The following is a 22949-nucleotide window of genomic DNA, read 5'->3' as shown; positions in this document are numbered from 1 at the left end:
AGATTCCGAGCTGAGTCGTAGCCGCAGTAGATTCCGAGTTGAGACGTAGCAGCAGTAGATTCTGTGTTGAGTCGTTGCCGCAGTAGATTCCGAGTTGAGACCTAGCCGCAGTAGATTCCGAGATGAGACGTAGCCGCAGTAGATTCCGAGTTGAGATGTAGCCGCAGTAGATTCCGAGTTGAGACGTAGCCACTGTAGATTCCGAGTTGAGTCGTTGCCGCTGTAGATTCCGAGTTGAGACATAGCCGCAGTAGATTCCGAGTTGAGACGTAGCCGCAGTAGATTCCGAGTTGAGTCCCAGCCGCAGTAGATTCCGAGTTGAGACGTAGTAGCTGTAGATTCTGAGTTGAGACGTAGCCGCAGTAGATTCCGAGTTGAGACGTAGCTGCTGTAGATTCCGAGTTAAGACGTAGCCACAGTAGATTCCGAGTTGAGACGTAGCTGCAGTAGATTCCGAGTTGAGACGTAGCTGCAGTAGATTCCGAGTTGAGTCCTAGCTGCAGTAGATTCCGAGTTGAGACGTAGCCGCAGTAGATTCAGACTTGAGACGTAGCCGCAGTAGATTCCGAGTTGAGACGTAGCCGCAGTAGATTCCGAGTTGAGTCCTTGCCGCAGTAGATTCTGAGTAGAGTCCTAGCCGCAGTAGATTCTGAGTTGAGTCGTTGCCGCTGTAGATTCCGAGTTGAGTCGTTGCCGCTGTAGATTCCGAGTTAAGACGTAGCCGCAGTAGATTCCGAGTTGAGACGTAGCCGCAGTAGATTCCGAGTTGAGACGTAACAGCAGTAGATTCCGAGTTGAGACGTAGCAGCAGTAGATTCTGTGTGGAGTCGTTGCCGCAGTAGATTCCGAGTTGAGTCCAAAGCGCAGTAGATTCCGAGTTGAGACGTAGCCGCAGTAGATTCCGAGTTGAGACGTAGCAGAAGTAGATTCCGAGTTGAGTCGTTGCCGCTGTAGATTCTGAGTTGAGACGTAGCCGCAGTAGATTCCGAGTAGAGACGTAGCCGCAGTAGATTCCGAGTTGAGACGTAGCCGCAGTAGATTCCGAGTTGAGACGTAGCTGCAGTAGATTCCGAGTTGAGTCCTAGCCGCAGTAGATTCCGAGTTGAGACGTAGCCGCAGTAGATTCCGAGTTGAGACGTAGCCGCAGTAGATTCCGAGTTGTGACGTAGCCGCAGTAGATTCCGAGTTGAGACGTAGCCGCAGTAGATTCCGAGTTGAGACGTAGCCGCCGTATATTCCGAGTTGAGTCGTTGCCGCTGTAGATTCCGAGTTGACACGTAGCTGCAGTAGATTCCGAGTTGAGTCCTAGCCACAGTAGATTCCGAGTTGAGACGTAGCCGCAGTAGATTCCGAGTTGAGACGTAGCCGCAGTAGATTCCGAGTTGAGACGTAGCCGCAGTAGATTCCGAGTTGAGACGTAGCTGCAGCAGATTCCGAGTTGAGTCCTAGCCGCAGTAGATTCCGAGTTGAGACGTAGCCGCAGCAGATTCCGAGTTGAGACGTAGCCGCAGTAGATTCCGAGTTGAGACGTAGCCACCGTAGATTCCGAGTTGAGTCATTGCCGCAGTAGATTCCGAGTTGAGTCCTAGCCGCAGTAGATTGTGATTTGAGTCGTTGCCGCAGTAGATTCCGAGTTGAGACGTAGCCGCAGTAGATTCCGAGACGTAGCCGCAGTAGATTCCGAGTTGAGTCGTTGCCGCTGTAGATTCCGAGTTGAGACGTAGCAGCAGTAGATTCCGAGTTGAGTCCAAACCGCAGTAGATTCCGAGTTGAGACGTAGCCGCAGTAGATTCCGAGTTGAGACGTAGCTGCAGTAGATTACGAGTTGAGTCCTAGCCGCAGTAGATTCCGAGTTGAGACGTAGCCGCAGTAGATTCCGAGTTGAGACGTAGCCGGAGTAGATTCCGAGTTGAGACGTAGCCGCCGTAGATTCCGAGTTGAGTCGTTGCCGCTGTAGATTCCGTGTTGAGACGTAGCAGCAGTAGATTCTGTTGAGTCGTTGCCGCAGTAGATTCCGAGTTGAGTCCAAACCGCAGTAGATTCCGAGTTGAGACGTAGCCGCAGTAGATTCCGAGTTGTGACGTAGCCGCAGTAGATTCCGAGTTGAGACGTAGCCGCAGTAGATTCCGAGTTGAGACGTAGCCGCCGTATATTCCGAGTTGAGTCGTTGCCGCTGTAGATTCCGAGTTGACACGTAGCTGCAGTAGATTCCGAGTTGAGTCCTAGCCACAGTAGATTCCGAGTTGAGACGTAGCCGCAGTAGATTCCGAGTTGAGACGTAGCCGCAGTAGATTCCGAGTTGAGACGTAGCCGCAGTAGATTCCGAGTTGAGACGTAGCTGCAGCAGATTCCGAGTTGAGTCCTAGCCGCAGTAGATTCCGAGTTGAGACGTAGCCGCAGTAGATTCAGACTTGAGACGTAGCCGCAGTAGATTCCGAGTTGAGACGTAGCCGCAGTAGATTCCGAGTTGAGTCCTTGCCGCAGTAGATTCCGAGTTGAGTCCTTGCCGCAGTAGATTCTGAGTAGAGTCCTAGCCGCAGTAGATTCTGAGTTGAGTCGTTGCCGCTGTAGATTCCGAGTTGAGTCGTTGCCGCTGTAGATTCCGAGTTAAGACGTAGCCGCAGTAGATTCCGAGTTGAGACGTAGCCGCAGTAGATTCCGAGTTGAGACGTAACAGCAGTAGATTCCGAGTTGAGACGTAGCAGCAGTAGATTCTGTGTTGAGTCGTTGCCGCAGTAGATTCCGAGTTGAGTCCAAACGCAGTAGATTCCGAGTTGAGACGTAGCCGCAGTAGATTCCGAGTTGAGACGTAGCTGCAGTAGATTCCGAGTTGAGACGTAGCCGCAGTAGATTCCGAGTTGAGTCGTTGCCGCAGTAGATTCCGAGTTGAGTCGTTGCCGCAGTAGATTCCGAGTTGAGTCGTTACCGCTGTAGATTCCGATTTGAGACGTAGCCGCAGTAGATTCCGAGTTGAGACGTAGCAGCAGTAGATTCCGAGTTGAGACGTAGCCGCAGTAGATTCCGAGTTGAGACGTAGCTGCAGCAGATTCCGAGTTGAGTCCTAGCCGCAGTAGATTCCGAGTTGAGACGTAGCCGCCGTATATTCCGAGTTGAGTCGTTGCCGCTGTAGATTCCGAGTTGACACGTAGCTGCAGTAGATTCGGAGTTGAGTCCTAGCCACAGTAGATTCCGAGTTGAGACGTAGCCGCAGTAGATTCCGAGTTGAGACGTAGCCGCAGTAGTTTCCGAGTTGACACGTAGCTGCATTAGATTCCGAGTTGAGACGTAGCCGCAGTAGATTCCGAGTTGAGACGTAGCTGCAGTAGATTCCGAGTTGAGACGTAGCCGCAGTAGATTCCGAGTTGAGACGTAGCCGCAGTAGATTCCGAGTTGAGACGTAGCCGCCGTAGATTCCGAGTTGAGTCGTTGCCGCTGTAGATTCCGAGTTGAGACGTAGCCGCAGTAGATTCCGAGTTGAGACGTAGCAGCAGTAGATTCCGAGTTGAGACGTAGCCGCAGTAGATTCCGAGTTGAGACGTAGCTGCAGCAGATTCCGAGTTGAGTCCTAGCCGCAGTAGATTCCGAGTTGAGACGTAGCCGCAGCAGATTCCGAGTTGAGACGTAGCCGCAGTAGATTCCGAGTTGAGACGTAGCTGCTGTAGATTCCGAGTTGAGTCGTTGCCGCTGTAGATTCCGAGATGAGACGTAGCCGCAGTAGATTCCAAGTTGAGACGTAGCCGCAGTAGATTCCGAGTTGAGACGTAGCCGTAGTTAATTCCGAGTTGAGACGTAGCCGCCGTAGATTCCGAGTTGAGTCGTTGCCGCTGTAGATTCCGAGTTGAGACGTAGCAGCAGTAGATTCCGAGTTGAGTCCAAACCGCAGTAGATTCCGAGTTGAGACGTAGCCGCAGAAGATTCCGAGTTGAGTCCTAGCCGCAGTAGATTCCGAGTTGAGACGTAGCCGCAGTAGATTCCGAGTTGAGACGTAGCCGCAGTAGATTCCGAGTTGAGACGTAGCCACTGTAGATTCGGAGTTGAGTCGTTGCCGCTGTAGATTTTGAGTTGAGACGTAGCAGCACTAGATTCCGAGTTTAGTCCTACCCGCAGTAGATTCCGAGTTGAGACGTAGCCGCAGTAGATTCCGTGTTGAGTCGTTGCCGCAGTAGATACCGAGTTGAGTCGTTGCCGCTGTTGATTCTGAGTTGAGACGTAGCCGCAGTAGATTCCGAGTAGAGACGTAGCCGCAGTAGATTCCGAGTTAAGACGTAGCCGCAGTAGATTCCGAGTTGAGACGTAGCCGCAGTAGATTCCGAGTTGAGACGTAGCTGCAGTAGATTCCGAGTTGAGTCATAGCCGCAGTAGATTCCGAGTTGAGTCCTAGCTGCAGTAGATTCCGATTTGAGACGTAGCAGAAGTAGATTCCGAGCTGAGTCGTAGCCGCAGTAGATTCCGAGTTGAGACGTAGCAGCAGTAGATTCTGTGTTGAGTCGTTGCCGCAGTAGATTCCGAGTTGAGACCTAGCCGCAGTAGATTCCGAGATGAGACGTAGCCGCAGTAGATTCCGAGTTGAGATGTAGCCGCAGTAGATTCCGAGTTGAGACGTAGCCACTGTAGATTCCGAGTTGAGTCGTTGCCGCTGTAGATTCCGAGTTGAGACGTAGCCGCAGTAGATTCCGAGTTGAGACGTAGCCGCAGTAGATTCCGAGTTGAGTCCCAGCCGCAGTAGATTCCGAGTTGAGACGTAGTAGCTGTAGATTCTGAGTTGAGACGTAGCCGCAGTAGATTCCGAGTTGAGACGTAGCTGCTGTAGATTCCGAGTTAAGACGTAGCCACAGTAGATTCCGAGTTGAGACGTAGCTGCAGTAGATTCCGAGTTGAGACGTAGCTGCAGTAGATTCCGAGTTGAGTCCTAGCTGCAGTAGATTCCGAGTTGAGACGTAGCCGCAGTAGATTCAGACTTGAGACGTAGCCGCAGTAGATTCCGAGTTGAGACGTAGCCGCAGTAGATTCCGAGTTGAGTCCTTGCCGCAGTAGATTCTGAGTAGAGTCCTAGCCGCAGTAGATTCTGAGTTGAGTCGTTGCCGCTGTAGATTCCGAGTTGAGTCGTTGCCGCTGTAGATTCCGAGTTAAGACGTAGCCGCAGTAGATTCCGAGTTGAGACGTAGCCGCAGTAGATTCCGAGTTGAGACGTAACAGCAGTAGATTCCGAGTTGAGACGTAGCAGCAGTAGATTCTGTGTGGAGTCGTTGCCGCAGTAGATTCCGAGTTGAGTCCAAAGCGCAGTAGATTCCGAGTTGAGACGTAGCCGCAGTAGATTCCGAGTTGAGACGTAGCAGAAGTAGATTCCGAGTTGAGTCGTTGCCGCTGTAGATTCTGAGTTGAGACGTAGCCGCAGTAGATTCCGAGTAGAGACGTAGCCGCAGTAGATTCCGAGTTGAGACGTAGCCGCAGTAGATTCCGAGTTGAGACGTAGCTGCAGTAGATTCCGAGTTGAGTCCTAGCCGCAGTAGATTCCGAGTTGAGACGTAGCCGCAGTAGATTCCGAGTTGAGACGTAGCCGCAGTAGATTCCGAGTTGTGACGTAGCCGCAGTAGATTCCGAGTTGAGACGTAGCCGCAGTAGATTCCGAGTTGAGACGTAGCCGCCGTATATTCCGAGTTGAGTCGTTGCCGCTGTAGATTCCGAGTTGACACGTAGCTGCAGTAGATTCCGAGTTGAGTCCTAGCCACAGTAGATTCCGAGTTGAGACGTAGCCGCAGTAGATTCCGAGTTGAGACGTAGCCGCAGTAGATTCCGAGTTGAGACGTAGCCGCAGTAGATTCCGAGTTGAGACGTAGCTGCAGCAGATTCCGAGATGAGTCCTAGCCGCAGTAGATTCCGAGTTGAGACGTAGCCGCAGCAGATTCCGAGTTGAGACGTAGCCGCAGTAGATTCCGAGTTGAGACGTAGCCACCGTAGATTCCGAGTTGAGTCATTGCCGCAGTAGATTCCGAGTTGAGTCCTAGCCGCAGTAGATTGTGATTTGAGTCGTTGCCGCAGTAGATTCCGAGTTGAGACGTAGCCGCAGTAGATTCCGAGACGTAGCCGCAGTAGATTCCGAGTTGAGTCGTTGCCGCTGTAGATTCCGAGTTGAGACGTAGCAGCAGTAGATTCCGAGTTGAGTCCAAACCGCAGTAGATTCCGAGTTGAGACGTAGCCGCCGTAGATTCCGAGTTGAGTCGTTGCCGCTGTAGATTCCGTGTTGAGACGTAGCAGCAGTAGATTCTGTTGAGTCGTTGCCGCAGTAGATTCCGAGTTGAGTCCAAACCGCAGTAGATTCCGAGTTGAGACGTAGCCGCAGTAGATTCCGAGTTGAGACGTAGCAGAAGTAGATTCCGAGTTGAGTCGTAGCCGCAGTAGATTCCGAGTTGAGACGTAGCAGCAGTAGATTCTGTGTTGAGTCGTTGCCGCAGTAGATTCCGAGTTGAGTCCTAGCCGCAGTAGATTCCGAGTTGAGACGTAGCCGCAGTAGATTCCGAGTTGAGACGTAGCCGCAGTAGATTCCGTGTTGAGTCGTTGCCGCAGTAGATACCGAGTTGAGTCGTTGCCGCTGTTGATTCTGAGTTGAGACGTAGCCGCAGTAGATTCCGAGTAGAGACGTAGCCGCAGTAGATTCCGAGTTAAGACGTAGCCGCAGTAGATTCCGAGTTGAGACGTAGCCGCAGTAGATTCCGAGTTGAGACGTAGCTGCAGTAGATTCCGAGTTGAGTCATAGCCGCAGTAGATTCCGAGTTGAGTCCTAGCTGCAGTAGATTCCGATTTGAGACGTAGCAGAAGTAGATTCCGAGCTGAGTCGTAGCCGCAGTAGATTCCGAGTTGAGACCTAGCCGCAGTAGATTCCGATATGAGACGTAGCAGCAGTAGATTCCGAGTTGAGACGTAGCCGCAGTAGATTCCGAGTTGAGACGTAGCCACTGTAGATTCCAAGTTGAGTCGTTGCCGCTGTAGATTCCGAGTTGAGACGTAGCCGCAGTAGATTCCGAGTTGAGACGTAGCCGCAGTAGATTCCGAGTTGAGTCCCAGCCGCAGTAGATTCCGAGTTGAGACGTAGTAGCTGTAGATTCTGAGTTGAGACGTAGCCGCAGTAGATTCCGAGTTGAGACGTAGCTGCTGTAGATTCCGAGTTAAGACGTAGCCACAGTAGATTCCGAGTTGAGACGTAGCTGCAGTAGATTCCGAGTTGAGACGTAGCTGCAGTAGATTCCGAGTTGAGTCCTAGCTGCAGTAGATTCCGAGTTGAGACGTAGCCGCAGTAGATTCAGACTTGAGACGTAGCCGCAGTAGATTCCGAGTTGAGACGTAGCCGCAGTAGATTCCGAGTTGAGTCCTTGCCGCAGTAGATTCTGAGTAGAGTCCTAGCCGCAGTAGATTCTGAGTTGAGTCGTTGCCGCTGTAGATTCCGAGTTGAGTCGTTGCCGCTGTAGATTCCGAGTTAAGACGTAGCCGCAGTAGATTCCGAGTTGAGACGTAGCCGCAGTAGATTCCGAGTTGAGACGTAACAGCAGTAGATTCCGAGTTGAGACGTAGCAGCAGTAGATTCTGTGTGGAGTCGTTGCCGCAGTAGATTCCGAGTTGAGTCCAAAGCGCAGTAGATTCCGAGTTGAGACGTAGCAGAAGTAGATTCCGAGTTGAGTCGTTGCCGCTGTAGATTCTGAGTTGAGACGTAGCCGCAGTAGATTCCGAGTAGAGACGTAGCCGCAGTAGATTCCGAGTTGAGACGTAGCCGCAGTAGATTCCGAGTTGAGACGTAGCTGCAGTAGATTCCGAGTTGAGTCCTAGCCGCAGTAGATTCCGAGTTGAGACGTAGCCGCAGTAGATTCCGAGTTGAGACGTAGCCGCAGTAGATTCCGAGTTGTGACGTAGCCGCAGTAGATTCCGAGTTGAGACGTAGCCGCAGTAGATTCCGAGTTGAGACGTAGCCGCCGTATATTCCGAGTTGAGTCGTTGCCGCTGTAGATTCCGAGTTGACACGTAGCTGCAGTAGATTCCGAGTTGAGTCCTAGCCACAGTAGATTCCGAGTTGAGACGTAGCCGCAGTAGATTCCGAGTTGAGACGTAGCCGCAGTAGATTCCGAGTTGAGACGTAGCCGCAGTAGATTCCGAGTTGAGACGTAGCTGCAGCAGATTCCGAGTTGAGTCCTAGCCGCAGTAGATTCCGAGTTGAGACGTAGCCGCAGCAGATTCCGAGTTGAGACGTAGCCGCAGTAGATTCCGAGTTGAGACGTAGCCACCGTAGATTCCGAGTTGAGTCATTGCCGCTGTAGATTCCGAGTTGAGACGTAGCCGCAGTAGATTCCAAGTTGAGACGTAGCCGCAGTAGATTCCGAGTTGAGACGTAGCCGTAGTTAATTCCGAGTTGAGACGTAGCCGCCGTAGATTCCGAGTTGAGTCGTTGCCGCTGTAGATTCCGAGTTGAGACGTAGCAGCAGTAGATTCCGAGTTGAGTCCAAACCGCAGTAGATTCCGAGTTGAGACGTAGCCGCAGTAGATTCCGAGTTGAGACGTAGCTGCAGTAGATTACGAGTTGAGTCCTAGCCGCAGTAGATTCCGAGTTGAGACGTAGCCGCAGTAGATTCCGAGTTGAGACGTAGCCGGAGTAGATTCCGAGTTGAGACGTAGCCGCCGTAGATTCCGAGTTGAGTCGTTGCCGCTGTAGATTCCGTGTTGAGACGTAGCAGCAGTAGATTCTGTTGAGTCGTTGCCGCAGTAGATTCCGAGTTGAGTCCAAACCGCAGTAGATTCCGAGTTGAGACGTAGCCGCAGTAGATTCCGAGTTGAGACGTAGCAGAAGTAGATTCCGAGTTGAGTCGTAGCCGCAGTAGATTCCGAGTTGAGACGTAGCAGCAGTAGATTCTGTGTTGAGTCGTTGCCGCAGTAGATTCCGAGTTGAGTCCTAGCCGCAGTAGATTCCGAGTTGAGACGTAGCCGCAGTAGATTCCGAGTTGAGACGTAGCCACTGTAGATTCCGAGTTGAGTCGTTGCCGCTGTAAATTTTGAGTTGAGACGTAGCAGCAATAGATTCCGAGTTTAGTCCTACCCGCAGTAGATTCCGAGTTGAGACGTAGCCGCAGTAGATTCCGTGTTGAGTCGTTGCCGCAGTAGATACCGAGTTGAGTCGTAGCCGCAGTAGATTCCGAGTTGAGACGTAGCTGCAGTAGATTCTGTGTTGAGTCGTTGCCGCAGTAGATACCGAGTTGAGTCCTAGCCGCAGTAGATTCCGAGTTGAGACGTAGCCGCAGTAGATTCCGAGTTGAGACGTATCCACTGTAGATTCCGAGTTGAGTCATTGCCGCTGTAGATTCCGAGTTGAGACGTAGCCGCAGTAGCTTCCGAGTTGAGACGTAGCCGCAGTAGATTCCGAGTTGTGTCCCAGCCGCAGTAGATTCCGAGTTGAGACGTAGCCGCAGTAGATTCCGAGTGGAGACGTACCAGCAGTAGATTCCGAGTTGAGACGTAGCCGCAGTAGATTCCCAGTTGAGTCGTTGCCGCTGTAGATTCTGAGTTGAGACGTAGCCGCAGTAGATTCAGAGTTCAGACGTACCCGCAGTAGATTCCGAGTTAAGACGTAGCCGCAGTAGATTCCGAGTTGAGACGTAGCTGCAGTAGATTCCGAGTTGAGACGTAGCTGCAGTAGATTCCGAGTTGAGTCCTAGCCGCAGTAGATTCCGATTTGAGACGTAGCCGCAGTAGATTCCGAGTTGAGACGTAGCCGCAGTAGATTCTGAGTTGAGACGTGGCTGCAGTAGATTCCGAGTTCAGATGTAGCCGCAGTAGATTCCGAGTTGAGATGTAGCCGCAGTAGATTCCGAGTTGAGACGTAACAGCAGTAGATTCCGAGTTGAGACGTAGCCGCAGTAGATTCCGAGTTGAGTCGTTGCCGCTGTAGATTCTGAGTTGAGACGTAGCCGCAGTAGATTCCGAGTTGAGACGTAGCAGCAGTAGATTCCGAGTTGAGACGTAGCCGCAGTAGATTCCGAGTTGAGACGTAGCTGCAGTAGATTCCGAGTTGAGACGTAGCCGTAGTTAATTCCGAGTTGAGACGTAGCCGCCGTAGATTCCGAGTTGAGTCGTTGCCGCTGTAGATTCCGAGTTGAGTCGTTGCCGCAGTAGATTCTGTGTTGAGTGGTTGCCGCTGTAGATTCTGAGTTGATACGTAGCCGCAGTAGATTCCGAGTTGAGACATAGCAGCAGTAGATTCCGAGTTGAGTCCTAGCCGCAGTAGATTCCGAGTTGAGACGTAGCTGCAGTAGATTCCGAGTTGAGACGTAGCCGTAGTTAATTCCGAGTTGAGACGTAGCCGCCGTAGATTCCGAGTTGAGTCGTTGCCGCTGTAGATTCCGAGTTGAGTCGTTGCCGCAGTAGATTCTGTGTTGAGTCGTTGCCGCAGTAGATTCCGAGTTGAGTCCAAACCGCAGTAGATTCCGAGTTGAGACGTAGCCGCAGTAGATTCCGAGTTGAGACGTAGCCGCAGTAGATTCCGAGTTGAGACGTAGCCACTGTAGATTCCGAGTTGAGTCGTTGCCGCTGTAGATTCCAAGTTGAGACGTAGCCGCTGTAGATTCCGAGTTGAGTCGTTGCCGCAGTAGATTCCGAGTTGAGTCGTAGCCGCAGTAGATTCCGAGTTGAGACGTAGCAGCAGTAGATTCTGTGTTGAGTCGTTGCCGCAGTAGATTCCGAGTTGAGTCCTAGCCGCAGTAGATTCCGAGTTGAGACGTAGCCGCAGTAGATTCCGAGTTGAGACGTAGCCGCAGTAGATTCCGTGTTGAGTCGTTGCCGCAGTAGATACCGAGTTGAGTCGTTGCCGCTGTTGATTCTGAGTTGAGACGTAGCCGCAGTAGATTCCGAGTAGAGACGTAGCCGCATTAGATTCCGAGTTAAGACGTAGCCGCAGTAGATTCCGAGTTGAGACGTAGCCGCAGTAGATTCCGAGTTGAGACGTAGCTGCAGTAGATTCCGAGTTGAGTCATAGCCGCAGTAGATTCCGAGTTGAGTCCTAGCTGCAGTAGATTCCGATTTGAGACGTAGCAGATATAGATTCCGAGCTGAGTCGTAGCCGCAGTAGATTCCGAGTTGAGACGTAGCAGCAGTAGATTCTGTGTTGAGTCGTTGCCGCAGTAGATTCCGAGTTGAGACCTAGCCGCAGTAGATTCCGATATGAGACGTAGCAGCAGTAGATTCCGAGTTGAGACGTAGCCGCAGTAGATTCCGAGTTGAGACGTAGCCACTGTAGATTCCGAGTTGAGTCGTTGCCGCTGTAGATTCCGAGTTGAGACGTAGCCGCAGTAGATTCCGAGTTGAGACGTAGCCGCAGTAGATTCCGAGTTGAGTCCCAGCCGCAGTAGATTCCGAGTTGAGACGTAGTAGCTGTAGATTCTGAGTTGAGACGTAGCCGCAGTAGATTCCGAGTTGAGACGTAGCTGCTGTAGATTCCGAGTTAAGACGTAGCCACAGTAGATTCCGAGTTGAGACGTAGCTGCAGTAGATTCCGAGTTGAGACGTAGCTGCAGTAGATTCCGAGTTGAGTCCTAGCTGCAGTAGATTCCGAGTTGAGACGTAGCCGCAGTAGATTCAGACTTGAGACGTAGCCGCAGTAGATTCCGAGTTGAGACGTAGCCGCAGTAGATTCCGAGTTGAGTCCTTGCCGCAGTAGATTCCGTGTTGAGTCGTTGCCGCAGTAGATACCGAGTTGAGTCGTTGCCGCTGTTGATTCTGAGTTGAGACGTAGCCGCAGTAGATTCCGAGTAGAGACGTAGCCGCAGTAGATTCCGAGTTAAGACGTAGCCGCAGTAGATTCCGAGTTGAGACGTAGCCGCAGTAGATTCCGAGTTGAGACGTAGCTGCAGTAGATTCCGAGTTGAGTCATAGCCGCAGTAGATTCCGAGTTGAGTCCTAGCTGCAGTAGATTCCGATTTGAGACGTAGCAGAAGTAGATTCCGAGCTGAGTCGTAGCCGCAGTAGATTCCGAGTTGAGACGTAGCAGCAGTAGATTCTGTGTTGAGTCGTTGCCGCAGTAGATTCCGAGTTGAGACCTAGCCGCAGTAGATTCCGATATGAGACGTAGCAGCAGTAGATTCCGAGTTGAGACGTAGCCGCAGTAGATTCCGAGTTGAGACGTAGCCACTGTAGATTCCAAGTTGAGTCGTTGCCGCTGTAGATTCCGAGTTGAGACGTAGCCGCAGTAGATTCCGAGTTGAGACGTAGCCGCAGTAGATTCCGAGTTGAGTCCCAGCCGCAGTAGATTCCGAGTTGAGACGTAGTAGCTGTAGATTCTGAGTTGAGACGTAGCCGCAGTAGATTCCGAGTTGAGACGTAGCTGCTGTAGATTCCGAGTTAAGACGTAGCCACAGTAGATTCCGAGTTGAGACGTAGCTGCAGTAGATTCCGAGTTGAGACGTAGCTGCAGTAGATTCCGAGTTGAGTCCTAGCTGCAGTAGATTCCGAGTTGAGACGTAGCCGCAGTAGATTCAGACTTGAGACGTAGCCGCAGTAGATTCCGAGTTGAGACGTAGCCGCAGTAGATTCCGAGTTGAGTCCTTGCCGCAGTAGATTCTGAGTAGAGTCCTAGCCGCAGTAGATTCTGAGTTGAGTCGTTGCCGCTGTAGATTCCGAGTTGAGTCGTTGCCGCTGTAGATTCCGAGTTAAGACGTAGCCGCAGTAGATTCCGAGTTGAGACGTAGCCGCAGTAGATTCCGAGTTGAGACGTAACAGCAGTAGATTCCGAGTTGAGACGTAGCAGCAGTAGATTCTGTGTGGAGTCGTTGCCGCAGTAGATTCCGAGTTGAGTCCAAAGCGCAGTAGATTCCGAGTTGAGACGTAGCAGAAGTAGATTCCGAGTTGAGTCGTTGCCGCTGTTGATTCTGAGTTGAGACGTAGCCGCAGTAGATTCCGAGTAGAGACGTAGCCGCAGTAGATTCCGAGTTGAGACGTAGCCGCAGTAGATTCCGAGTTGAGACGTAGCTGCAGTAGATTCCGAGTTGAGTCCTAGCCGCAGTAGATTCCGAGTTGAGACGTAGCCGCAGTAGATTCCGAGTTGAGACGTAGCCGCAGTAGATTCCGAGTTGTGACGTAGCCGCAGTAGATTCCGAGTTGAGACGTAGCCGCAGTAGATTCCGAGTTGAGACGTAGCCGCCGTATATTCCGAGTTGAGTCGTTGCCGCTGTAGATTCCGAGTTGACACGTAGCTGCAGTAGATTCCGAGTTGAGTCCTAGCCACAGTAGATTCCGAGTTGAGACGTAGCCGCAGTAGATTCCGAGTTGAGACGTAGCCGCAGTAGATTCCGAGTTGAGACGTAGCCGCAGTAGATTCCGAGTTGAGACGTAGCTGCAGCAGATTCCGAGTTGAGTCCTAGCCGCAGTAGATTCCGAGTTGAGACGTAGCCGCAGCAGATTCCGAGTTGAGACGTAGCCGCAGTAGATTCCGAGTTGAGACGTAGCCACCGTAGATTCCGAGTTGAGTCATTGCCGCTGTAGATTCCGAGTTGAGACGTAGCCGCAGTAGATTCCAAGTTGAGACGTAGCCGCAGTAGATTCCGAGTTGAGACGTAGCCGTAGTTAATTCCGAGTTGAGACGTAGCCGCCGTAGATTCCGAGTTGAGTCGTTGCCGCTGTAGATTCCGAGTTGAGACGTAGCAGCAGAAGATTCCGAGTTGAGTCCAAACCGCAGTAGATTCCGAGTTGAGACGTAGCCGCAGTAGATTCCGAGTTGAGACGTAGCTGCAGTAGATTACGAGTTGAGTCCTAGCCGCAGTAGATTCCGAGTTGAGACGTAGCCGCAGTAGATTCCGAGTTGAGACGTAGCCGGAGTAGATTCCGAGTTGAGACGTAGCCGCCGTAGATTCCGAGTTGAGTCGTTGCCGCTGTAGATTCCGTGTTGAGACGTAGCAGCAGTAGATTCTGTTGAGTCGTTGCCGCAGTAGATTCCGAGTTGAGTCCAAACCGCAGTAGATTCCGAGTTGAGACGTAGCCGCAGTAGATTCCGAGTTGAGACGTAGCAGAAGTAGATTCCGAGTTGAGTCGTAGCCGCAGTAGATTCCGAGTTGAGACGTAGCAGCAGTAGATTCTGTGTTGAGTCGTTGCCGCAGTAGATTCCGAGTTGAGTCCTAGCCGCAGTAGATTCCGAGTTGAGACGTAGCCGCAGTAGATTCCGAGTTGAGACGTAGCCACTGTAGATTCCGAGTTGAGTCGTTGCCGCTGTAAAATTTGAGTTGAGACGTAGCAGCAATAGATTCCGAGTTTAGTCCTACCCGCAGTAGATTCCGAGTTGAGACGTAGCCGCAGTAGATTCCGTGTTGAGTCGTTGCCGCAGTAGATACCGAGTTGAGTCGTAGCCGCAGTAGATTCCGAGTTGAGACGTAGCAGCAGTAGATTCTGTGTTGAGTCGTTGCCGCAGTAGATTCCGAGTTGAGTCCTAGCCGCAGTAGATTCCGAGTTGAGACGTAGCCGCAGTAGATTCCGAGTTGAGACGTATCCACTGTAGATTCCGAGTTGAGTCATTGCCGCTGTAGATTCCGAGTTGAGACGTAGCCGCAGTAGCTTCCGAGTTGAGACGTAGCCGCAGTAGATTCCGAGTTGTGTCCCAGCCGCAGTAGATTCCGAGTTGAGACGTAGCCGCAGTAGATTCCGAGTGGAGACGTACCAGCAGTAGATTCCGAGTTGAGACGTAGCCGCAGTAGATTCCGAGTTGAGTCGTTGCCGCTGTAGATTCTGAGTTGAGACGTAGCCGCAGTAGATTCAGAGTTCAGACGTACCCGCAGTAGATTCCGAGTTAAGACGTAGCCGCAGTAGATTCCGAGTTGAGACGTAGCTGCAGTAGATTCCGAGTTGAGACGTAGCTGCAGTAGATTCCGAGTTGAGTCCTAGCCGCAGTAGATTCCGATTTGAGACGTAGCCGCAGTAGATTCCGAGTTGAGACGTAGCCGCAGTAGATTCTGAGTTGAGACGTGGCTGCAGTAGATTCCGATTTCAGATGTAGCCGCAGTAGATTCCGAGTTGAGATGTAGCCGCAGTAGATTCCGAGTTGAGACGTAACAGCAGTAGATTCCGAGTTGAGACGTAGCCGCAGTAGATTCCGAGTTGAGTCGTTGCCGCTGTAGATTCTGAGTTGAGACGTAGCCGCAGTAGATTCCGAGTTGAGACGTAGCAGCAGTAGATTCCGAGTTGAGACGTAGCCGCAGTAGATTCCGAGTTGAGACGTAGCTGCAGTAGATTCCGAGTTGAGACGTAGCCGTAGTTAATTCCGAGTTGAGACGTAGCCGCCGTAGATTCCGAGTTGAGTCGTTGCCGCTGTAGATTCCGAGTTGAGTCGTTGCCGCAGTAGATTCTGTGTTGAGTCGTTGCCGCTGTAGATTCTGAGTTGATACGTAGCCGCAGTAGATTCCGAGTTGAGACATAGCAGCAGTAGATTCCGAGTTGAGTCCTAGCCGCAGTAGATTCCGAGTTGAGACGTAGCTGCAGTAGATTCCGAGTTGAGACGTAGCCGTAGTTAATTCCGAGTTGAGACGTAGCCGCCGTAGATTCCGAGTTGAGTCGTTGCCGCAGTAGATTCCGAGTTGAGTCGTTGCCGCAGTAGATTCTGTGTTGAGTCGTTGCCGCAGTAGATTCCGAGTTGAGTCCAAACCGCAGTAGATTCCGAGTTGAGACGTAGCCGCAGTAGATTCCGAGTTGAGACGTAGCCGCAGTAGATTCCGAGTTGAGACGTAGCCACTGTAGATTCCGAGTTGAGTCGTTGCCGCTGTAGATTCCAAGTTGAGACGTAGCCGCTGTAGATTCCGAGTTGAGTCGTTGCCGCAGTAGATTCCGAGTTGAGTCGTAGCCGCAGTAGATTCCGAGTTGAGACGTAGCAGCAGTAGATTCTGTGTTGAGTCGTTGCCGCAGTAGATTCCGAGTTGAGTCCTAGCCGCAGTAGATTCCGAGTTGAGACGTAGCCGCAGTAGATTCCGAGTTGAGACGTAGCCGCAGTAGATTCCGTGTTGAGTCGTTGCCGCAGTAGATACCGAGTTGAGTCGTTGCCGCTGTTGATTCTGAGTTGAGACGTAGCCGCAGTAGATTCCGAGTAGAGACGTAGCCGCAGTAGATTCCGAGTTAAGACGTAGCCGCAGTAGATTCCGAGTTGAGACGTAGCCGCAGTAGATTCCGAGTTGAGACGTAGCTGCAGTAGATTCCGAGTTGAGTCATAGCCGCAGTAGATTCCGAGTTGAGTCCTAGCTGCAGTAGATTCCGATTTGAGACGTAGCAGAAGTAGATTCCGAGCTGAGTCGTAGCCGCAGTAGATTCCGAGTTGAGACGTAGCAGCAGTAGATTCTGTGTTGAGTCGTTGCCGCAGTAGATTCCGAGTTGAGACCTAGCCGCAGTAGATTCCGATATGAGACGTAGCAGCAGTAGATTCCGAGTTGAGACGTAGCCGCAGTAGATTCCGAGTTGAGACGTAGCCACTGTAGATTCCGAGTTGAGTCGTTGCCGCTGTAGATTCCGAGTTGAGACGTAGCCGCAGTAGATTCCGAGTTGAGACGTAGCCGCAGTAGATTCCGAGTTGAGTCCCAGCCGCAGTAGATTCCGAGTTGAGACGTAGTAGCTGTAGATTCTGAGTTGAGACGTAGCCGCAGTAGATTCCGAGTTGAGACGTAGCTGCTGTAGATTCCGAGTTAAGACGTAGCCACAGTAGATTCCGAGTTGAGACGTAGCTGCAGTAGATTCCGAGTTGAGACGTAGCTGCAGTAGATTCCGAGTTGAGTCCTAGCTGCAGTAGATTCCGAGTTGAGACGTAGCCGCAGTAGATTCAGACTTGAGACGTAGCCGCAGTAGATTCCGAGTTGAGACGTAGCCGCAGTAGATTCCGAGTTGAGTCCTTGCCGCAGTAGATTCTGAGTAGAGTCCTAGCCGCAGTAGATTCTGAGTTGAGTCGTTGCCGCTGTAGATTCCGAGTTGAGTCGTTGCCGCTGTAGATTCCGAGTTAAGACGTAGCCGCAGTAGATTCCGAGTTGAGACGTAGCCGCAGTAGATTCCGAGTTGAGACGTAACAGCAGTAGATTCCGAGTTGAGACGTAGCAGCAGTAGATTCTGTGTGGAGTCGTTGCCGCAGTAGATTCCGAGTTGAGTCCAAAGCGCAGTAGATTCCGAGTTGAGACGTAGCAGAAGTAGATTCCGAGTTGAGTCGTTGCCGCTGTAGATTCTGAGTTGAGACGTAGCTGCAGTAGATTCCGAGTAGAGACGTAGCCGCAGTAGATTCCGAGTTGAGACGTAGCCGCAGTAGATTCCGAGTTGAGACGTAGCTGCAGTAGATTCCGAGTTGAGTCCTAGCCGCAGTAGATTCCGAGTTGAGACGTAGCCGCAGTAGATTCCGAGTTGAGACGTAGCCGCAGTAGATTCCGAGTTGTGACGTAGCCGCAGTAGATTCCGAGTTGAGACGTAGCCGCAGTAGATTCCGAGTTGAGACGTAGCCGCCGTATATTCCGAGTTGAGTCGTTGCCGCTGTAGATTCCGAGTTGACACGTAGCTGCAGTAGATTCCGAGTTGAGTCCTAGCCACAGTAGATTCCGAGTTGAGACGTAGCCGCAGTAGATTCCGAGTTGAGACGTAGCCGCAGTAGATTCCGAGTTGAGACGTAGCCGCAGTAGATTCCGAGTTGAGACGTAGCTGCAGCAGATTCCGAGTTGAGTCCTAGCCGCAGTAGATTCCGAGTTGAGACGTAGCCGCAGCAGATTCCGAGTTGAGACGTAGCCGCAGTAGATTCCGAGTTGAGACGTAGCCACCGTAGATTCCGAGTTGAGTCATTGCCGCTGTAGATTCCGAGTTGAGACGTAGCCGCAGTAGATTCCAAGTTGAGACGTAGCCGCAGTAGATTCCGAGTTGAGACGTAGCCGTAGTTAATTCCGAGTTGAGACGTAGCCGCCGTAGATTCCGAGTTGAGTCGTTGCCGCTGTAGATTCCGAGTTGAGACGTAGCAGCAGTAGATTCCGAGTTGAGTCCAAACCGCAGTAGATTCCGAGTTGAGACGTAGCCGCAGTAGATTCCGAGTTGAGACGTAGCTGCAGTAGATTACGAGTTGAGTCCTAGCCGCAGTAGATTCCGAGTTGAGACGTAGCCGCAGTAGATTCCGAGTTGAGACGTAGCCGGAGTAGATTCCGAGTTGAGACGTAGCCGCCGTAGATTCCGAGTTGAGTCGTTGCCGCTGTAGATTCCGTGTTGAGACGTAGCAGCAGTAGATTCTGTTGAGTCGTTGCCGCAGTAGATTCCGAGTTGAGTCCAAACCGCAGTAGATTCCGAGTTGAGACGTAGCCGCAGTAGATTCCGAGTTGAGACGTAGCAGAAGTAGATTCCGAGTTGAGTCGTAGCCGCAGTAGATTCCGAGTTGAGACGTAGCAGCAGTAGATTCTGTGTTGAGTCGTTGCCGCAGTAGATTCCGAGTTGAGTCCTAGCCGCAGTAGATTCCGAGTTGAGACGTAGCCGCAGTAGATTCCGAGTTGAGACGTAGCCACTGTAGATTCCGAGTTGAGTCGTTGCCGCTGTAAATTTTGAGTTGAGACGTAGCAGCAATAGATTCCGAGTTTAGTCCTACCCGCAGTAAGTTCCGAGTTGAGACGTAGCCGCAGTAGATTCCGTGTTGAGTCGTTGCCGCAGTAGATACCGAGTTGAGTCGTAGCCGCAGTAGATTCCGAGTTGAGACGTAGCAGCAGTAGATTCTGTGTTGAGTCGTTGCCGCAGTAGATTCCGAGTTGAGTCCTAGCTGCAGTAGATTCCGAGTTGAGACGTAGCCGCAGTAGATTCCGAGTTGAGACGTATCCACTGTAGATTCCGAGTTGAGTCGTTGCCGCTGTAGATTCCGAGTTGAGACGTAGCCGCAGTAGCTTCCGAGTTGAGACGTAGCCGCAGTAGATTCCGAGTTGTGTCCCAGCCGCAGTAGATTCTGAGTTGAGACGTAGCCGCAGTAGATTCCGAGTGGAGACGTACCAGCAGTAGATTCCGAGTTGAGACGTAGCCGCAGTAGATTCCGAGTTGAGTCGTTGCCGCTGTAGATTCTGAGTTGAGACGTAGCCGCAGTAGATTCAGAGTTCAGACGTACCCGCAGTAGATTCCGAGTTAAGACGTAGCCGCAGTAGATTCCGAGTTGAGACGTTGCCGCAGTAGATTCTGTGTTGAGTCGTTGCCGCTGTAGATTCTGAGTTGATACGTAGCCGCAGTAGATTCCGAGTTGAGACGTAGCAGCAGTAGATTCTGTGTTGAGTCGTTGCCGCAGTAGATTCCGAGTTGAGTCCTAGCCGCAGTAGATTCCGAGTTGAGACGTAGCCGCAGTAGATTCCGAGTTGAGACGTAGCCGCAGTAGATTCCGTGTTGAGTCGTTGCCGCAGTAGATACCGAGTTGAGTCGTTGCCGCTGTTGATTCTGAGTTGAGACGTAGCCGCAGTAGATTCCGAGTAGAGACGTAGCCGCAGTAGATTCCGAGTTAAGACGTAGCCGCAGTAGATTCCGAGTTGAGACGTAGCCGCAGTAGATTCCGAGTTGAGACGTAGCTGCAGTAGATTCCGAGTTGAGTCATAGCCGCAGTAGATTCCGAGTTGAGTCCTAGCTGCAGTAGATTCCGATTTGAGACGTAGCAGATATAGATTCCGAGCTGAGTCGTAGCCGCAGTAGATTCCGAGTTGAGACGTAGCAGCAGTAGATTCTGTGTTGAGTCCTTGCCGCAGTAGATTCCGAGTTGAGACCTAGCCGCAGTAGATTCCGATATGAGACGTAGCAGCAGTAGATTCCGAGTTGAGACGTAGCCGCAGTAGATTCCGAGTTGAGACGTAGCCACTGTAGATTCCGAGTTGAGTCGTTGCCGCTGTAGATTCCGAGTTGAGACGTAGCCGCAGTAGATTCCGAGTTGAGACGTAGCCGCAGTAGATTCCGAGTTGAGTCCCAGCCGCAGTAGATTCCGAGTTGAGACGTAGTAGCTGTAGATTCTGAGTTGAGACGTAGCCGCAGTAGATTCCGAGTTGAGACGTAGCTGCTGTAGATTCCGAGTTAAGACGTAGCCACAGTAGATTCCGAGTTGAGACGTAGCTGCAGTAGATTCCGAGTTGAGACGTAGCTGCAGTAGATTCCGAGTTGAGTCCTAGCTGCAGTAGATTCCGAGTTGAGACGTAGCCGCAGTAGATTCAGACTTGAGACGTAGCCGCAGTAGATTCCGAGTTGAGACGTAGCCGCAGTAGATTCCGAGTTGAGTCCTTGCCGCAGTAGATTCTGAGTAGAGTCCTAGCCGCAGTAGATTCTGAGTTGAGTCGTTGCCGCTGTAGATTCCGAGTTGAGTCGTTGCCGCTGTAGATTCCGAGTTAAGACGTAGCCGCAGTAGATTCCGAGTTGAGACGTAGCCGCAGTAGATTCCGAGTTGAGACGTAACAGCAGTAGATTCCGAGTTGAGACGTAGCAGCAGTAGATTCTGTGTGGAGTCGTTGCCGCAGTAGATTCCGAGTTGAGTCCAAAGCGCAGTAGATTCCGAGTTGAGACGTAGCAGAAGTAGATTCCGAGTTGAGTCGTTGCCGCTGTAGATTCTGAGTTGAGACGTAGCCGCAGTAGATTCCGAGTAGAGACGTAGCCGCAGTAGATTCCGAGTTGAGACGTAGCCGCAGTAGATTCCGAGTTGAGACGTAGCTGCAGTAGATTCCGAGTTGAGTCCTAGCCGCAGTAGATTCCGAGTTGAGACGTAGCCGCAGTAGATTCCGAGTTGAGACGTAGCCGCAGTAGATTCCGAGTTGTGACGTAGCCGCAGTAGATTCCGAGTTGAGACGTAGCCGCAGTAGATTCCGAGTTGAGACGTAGCCGCCGTATATTCCGAGTTGAGTCGTTGCCGCTGTAGATTCCGAGTTGACACGTAGCTGCAGTAGATTCCGAGTTGAGTCCTAGCCACAGTAGATTCCGAGTTGAGACGTAGCCGCAGTAGATTCCGAGTTGAGACGTAGCCGCAGTAGATTCCGAGTTGAGACGTAGCCGCAGTAGATTCCGAGTTGAGACGTAGCTGCAGCAGATTCCGAGTTGAGTCCTAGCCGCAGTAGATTCCGAGTTGAGACGTAGCCGCAGCAGATTCCGAGTTGAGACGTAGCCGCAGTAGATTCCGAGTTGAGACGTAGCCACCGTAGATTCCGAGTTGAGTCATTGCCGCTGTAGATTCCGAGTTGAGACGTAGCCGCAGTAGATTCCAAGTTGAGACGTAGCCGCAGTAGATTCCGAGTTGAGACGTAGCCGTAGTTAATTCCGAGTTGAGACGTAGCCGCCGTAGATTCCGAGTTGAGTCGTTGCCGCTGTAGATTCCGAGTTGAGACGTAGCAGCAGTAGATTCCGAGTTGAGTCCAAACCGCAGTAGATTCCGAGTTGAGACGTAGCCGCAGTAGATTCCGAGTTGAGACGTAGCTGCAGTAGATTACGAGTTGAGTCCTAGCCGCAGTAGATTCCGAGTTGAGACGTAGCCGCAGTAGATTCCGAGTTGAGACGTAGCCGGAGTAGATTCCGAGTTGAGACGTAGCCGCCGTAGATTCCGAGTTGAGTCGTTGCCGCTGTAGATTCCGTGTTGAGACGTAGCAGCAGTAGATTCTGTTGAGTCGTTGCCGCAGTAGATTCCGAGTTGAGTCCAAACCGCAGTAGATTCCGAGTTGAGACGTAGCCGCAGTAGATTCCGAGTTGAGACGTAGCAGAAGTAGATTCCGAGTTGAGTCGTAGCCGCAGTAGATTCCGAGTTGAGACGTAGCAGCAGTAGATTCTGTGTTGAGTCGTTGCCGCAGTAGATTCCGAGTTGAGTCCTAGCCGCAGTAGATTCCGAGTTGAGACGTAGCCGCAGTAGATTCCGAGTTGAGACGTAGCCACTGTAGATTCCGAGTTGAGTCGTTGCCGCTGTAAATTTTGAGTTGAGACGTAGCAGCAATAGATTCCGAGTTTAGTCCTACCCGCAGTAAGTTCCGAGTTGAGACGTAGCCGCAGTAGATTCCGTGTTGAGTCGTTGCCGCAGTAGATACCGAGTTGAGTCGTAGCCGCAGTAGATTCCGAGTTGAGACGTAGCAGCAGTAGATTCTGTGTTGAGTCGTTGCCGCAGTAGATTCCGAGTTGAGTCCTAGCTGCAGTAGATTCCGAGTTGAGACGTAGCCGCAGTAGATTCCGAGTTGAGACGTATCCACTGTAGATTCCGAGTTGAGTCGTTGCCGCTGTAGATTCCGAGTTGAGACGTAGCCGCAGTAGCTTCCGAGTTGAGACGTAGCCGCAGTAGATTCCGAGTTGTGTCCCAGCCGCAGTAGATTCTGAGTTGAGACGTAGCCGCAGTAGATTCCGAGTGGAGACGTACCAGCAGTAGATTCCGAGTTGAGACGTAGCCGCAGTAGATTCCGAGTTGAGTCGTTGCCGCTGTAGATTCTGAGTTGAGACGTAGCCGCAGTAGATTCAGAGTTCAGACGTACCCGCAGTAGATTCCGAGTTAAGACGTAGCCGCAGTAGATTCCGAGTTGAGACGTAGCTGCAGTAGATTCCGAGTTGAGACGTAGCTGCAGTAGATTCCGAGTTGAGTCCTAGCCGCAGTAGATTCCGATTTGAGACGTAGCCGCAGTAGATTCCGAGTTGAGACGTAGCCGCAGTAGATTCTGAGTTGAGACGTGGCTGCAGTAGATTCCGAGTTCAGATGTAGCCGCAGTAGATTCCGAGTTGAGATGTAGCCGCAGTAGATTCCGAGTTGAGACGTAACAGCAGTAGATTCCGAGTTGAGACGTAGCCGCAGTAGATTCCGAGTTGAGTCGTTGCCGCTGTAGATTCTGAGTTGAGACGTAGCCGCAGTAGATTCCGAGTTGAGACGTAGCAGCAGTAGATTCCGAGTTGAGACGTAGCCGCAGTAGATTCCGAGTTGAGACGTAGCTGCAGTAGATTCCGAGTTGAGACGTAGCCGTAGTTAATTCCGAGTT

Source organism: Coturnix japonica, chromosome 20 (genome assembly GCF_054131305.1).
Source record: "Coturnix japonica strain WE chromosome 20, WE-NBRP24, whole genome shotgun sequence".
Taxonomy (NCBI): domain Eukaryota; kingdom Metazoa; phylum Chordata; class Aves; order Galliformes; family Phasianidae; genus Coturnix; species Coturnix japonica.
Note: the sequence above shows the minus strand (reverse complement) of the source record.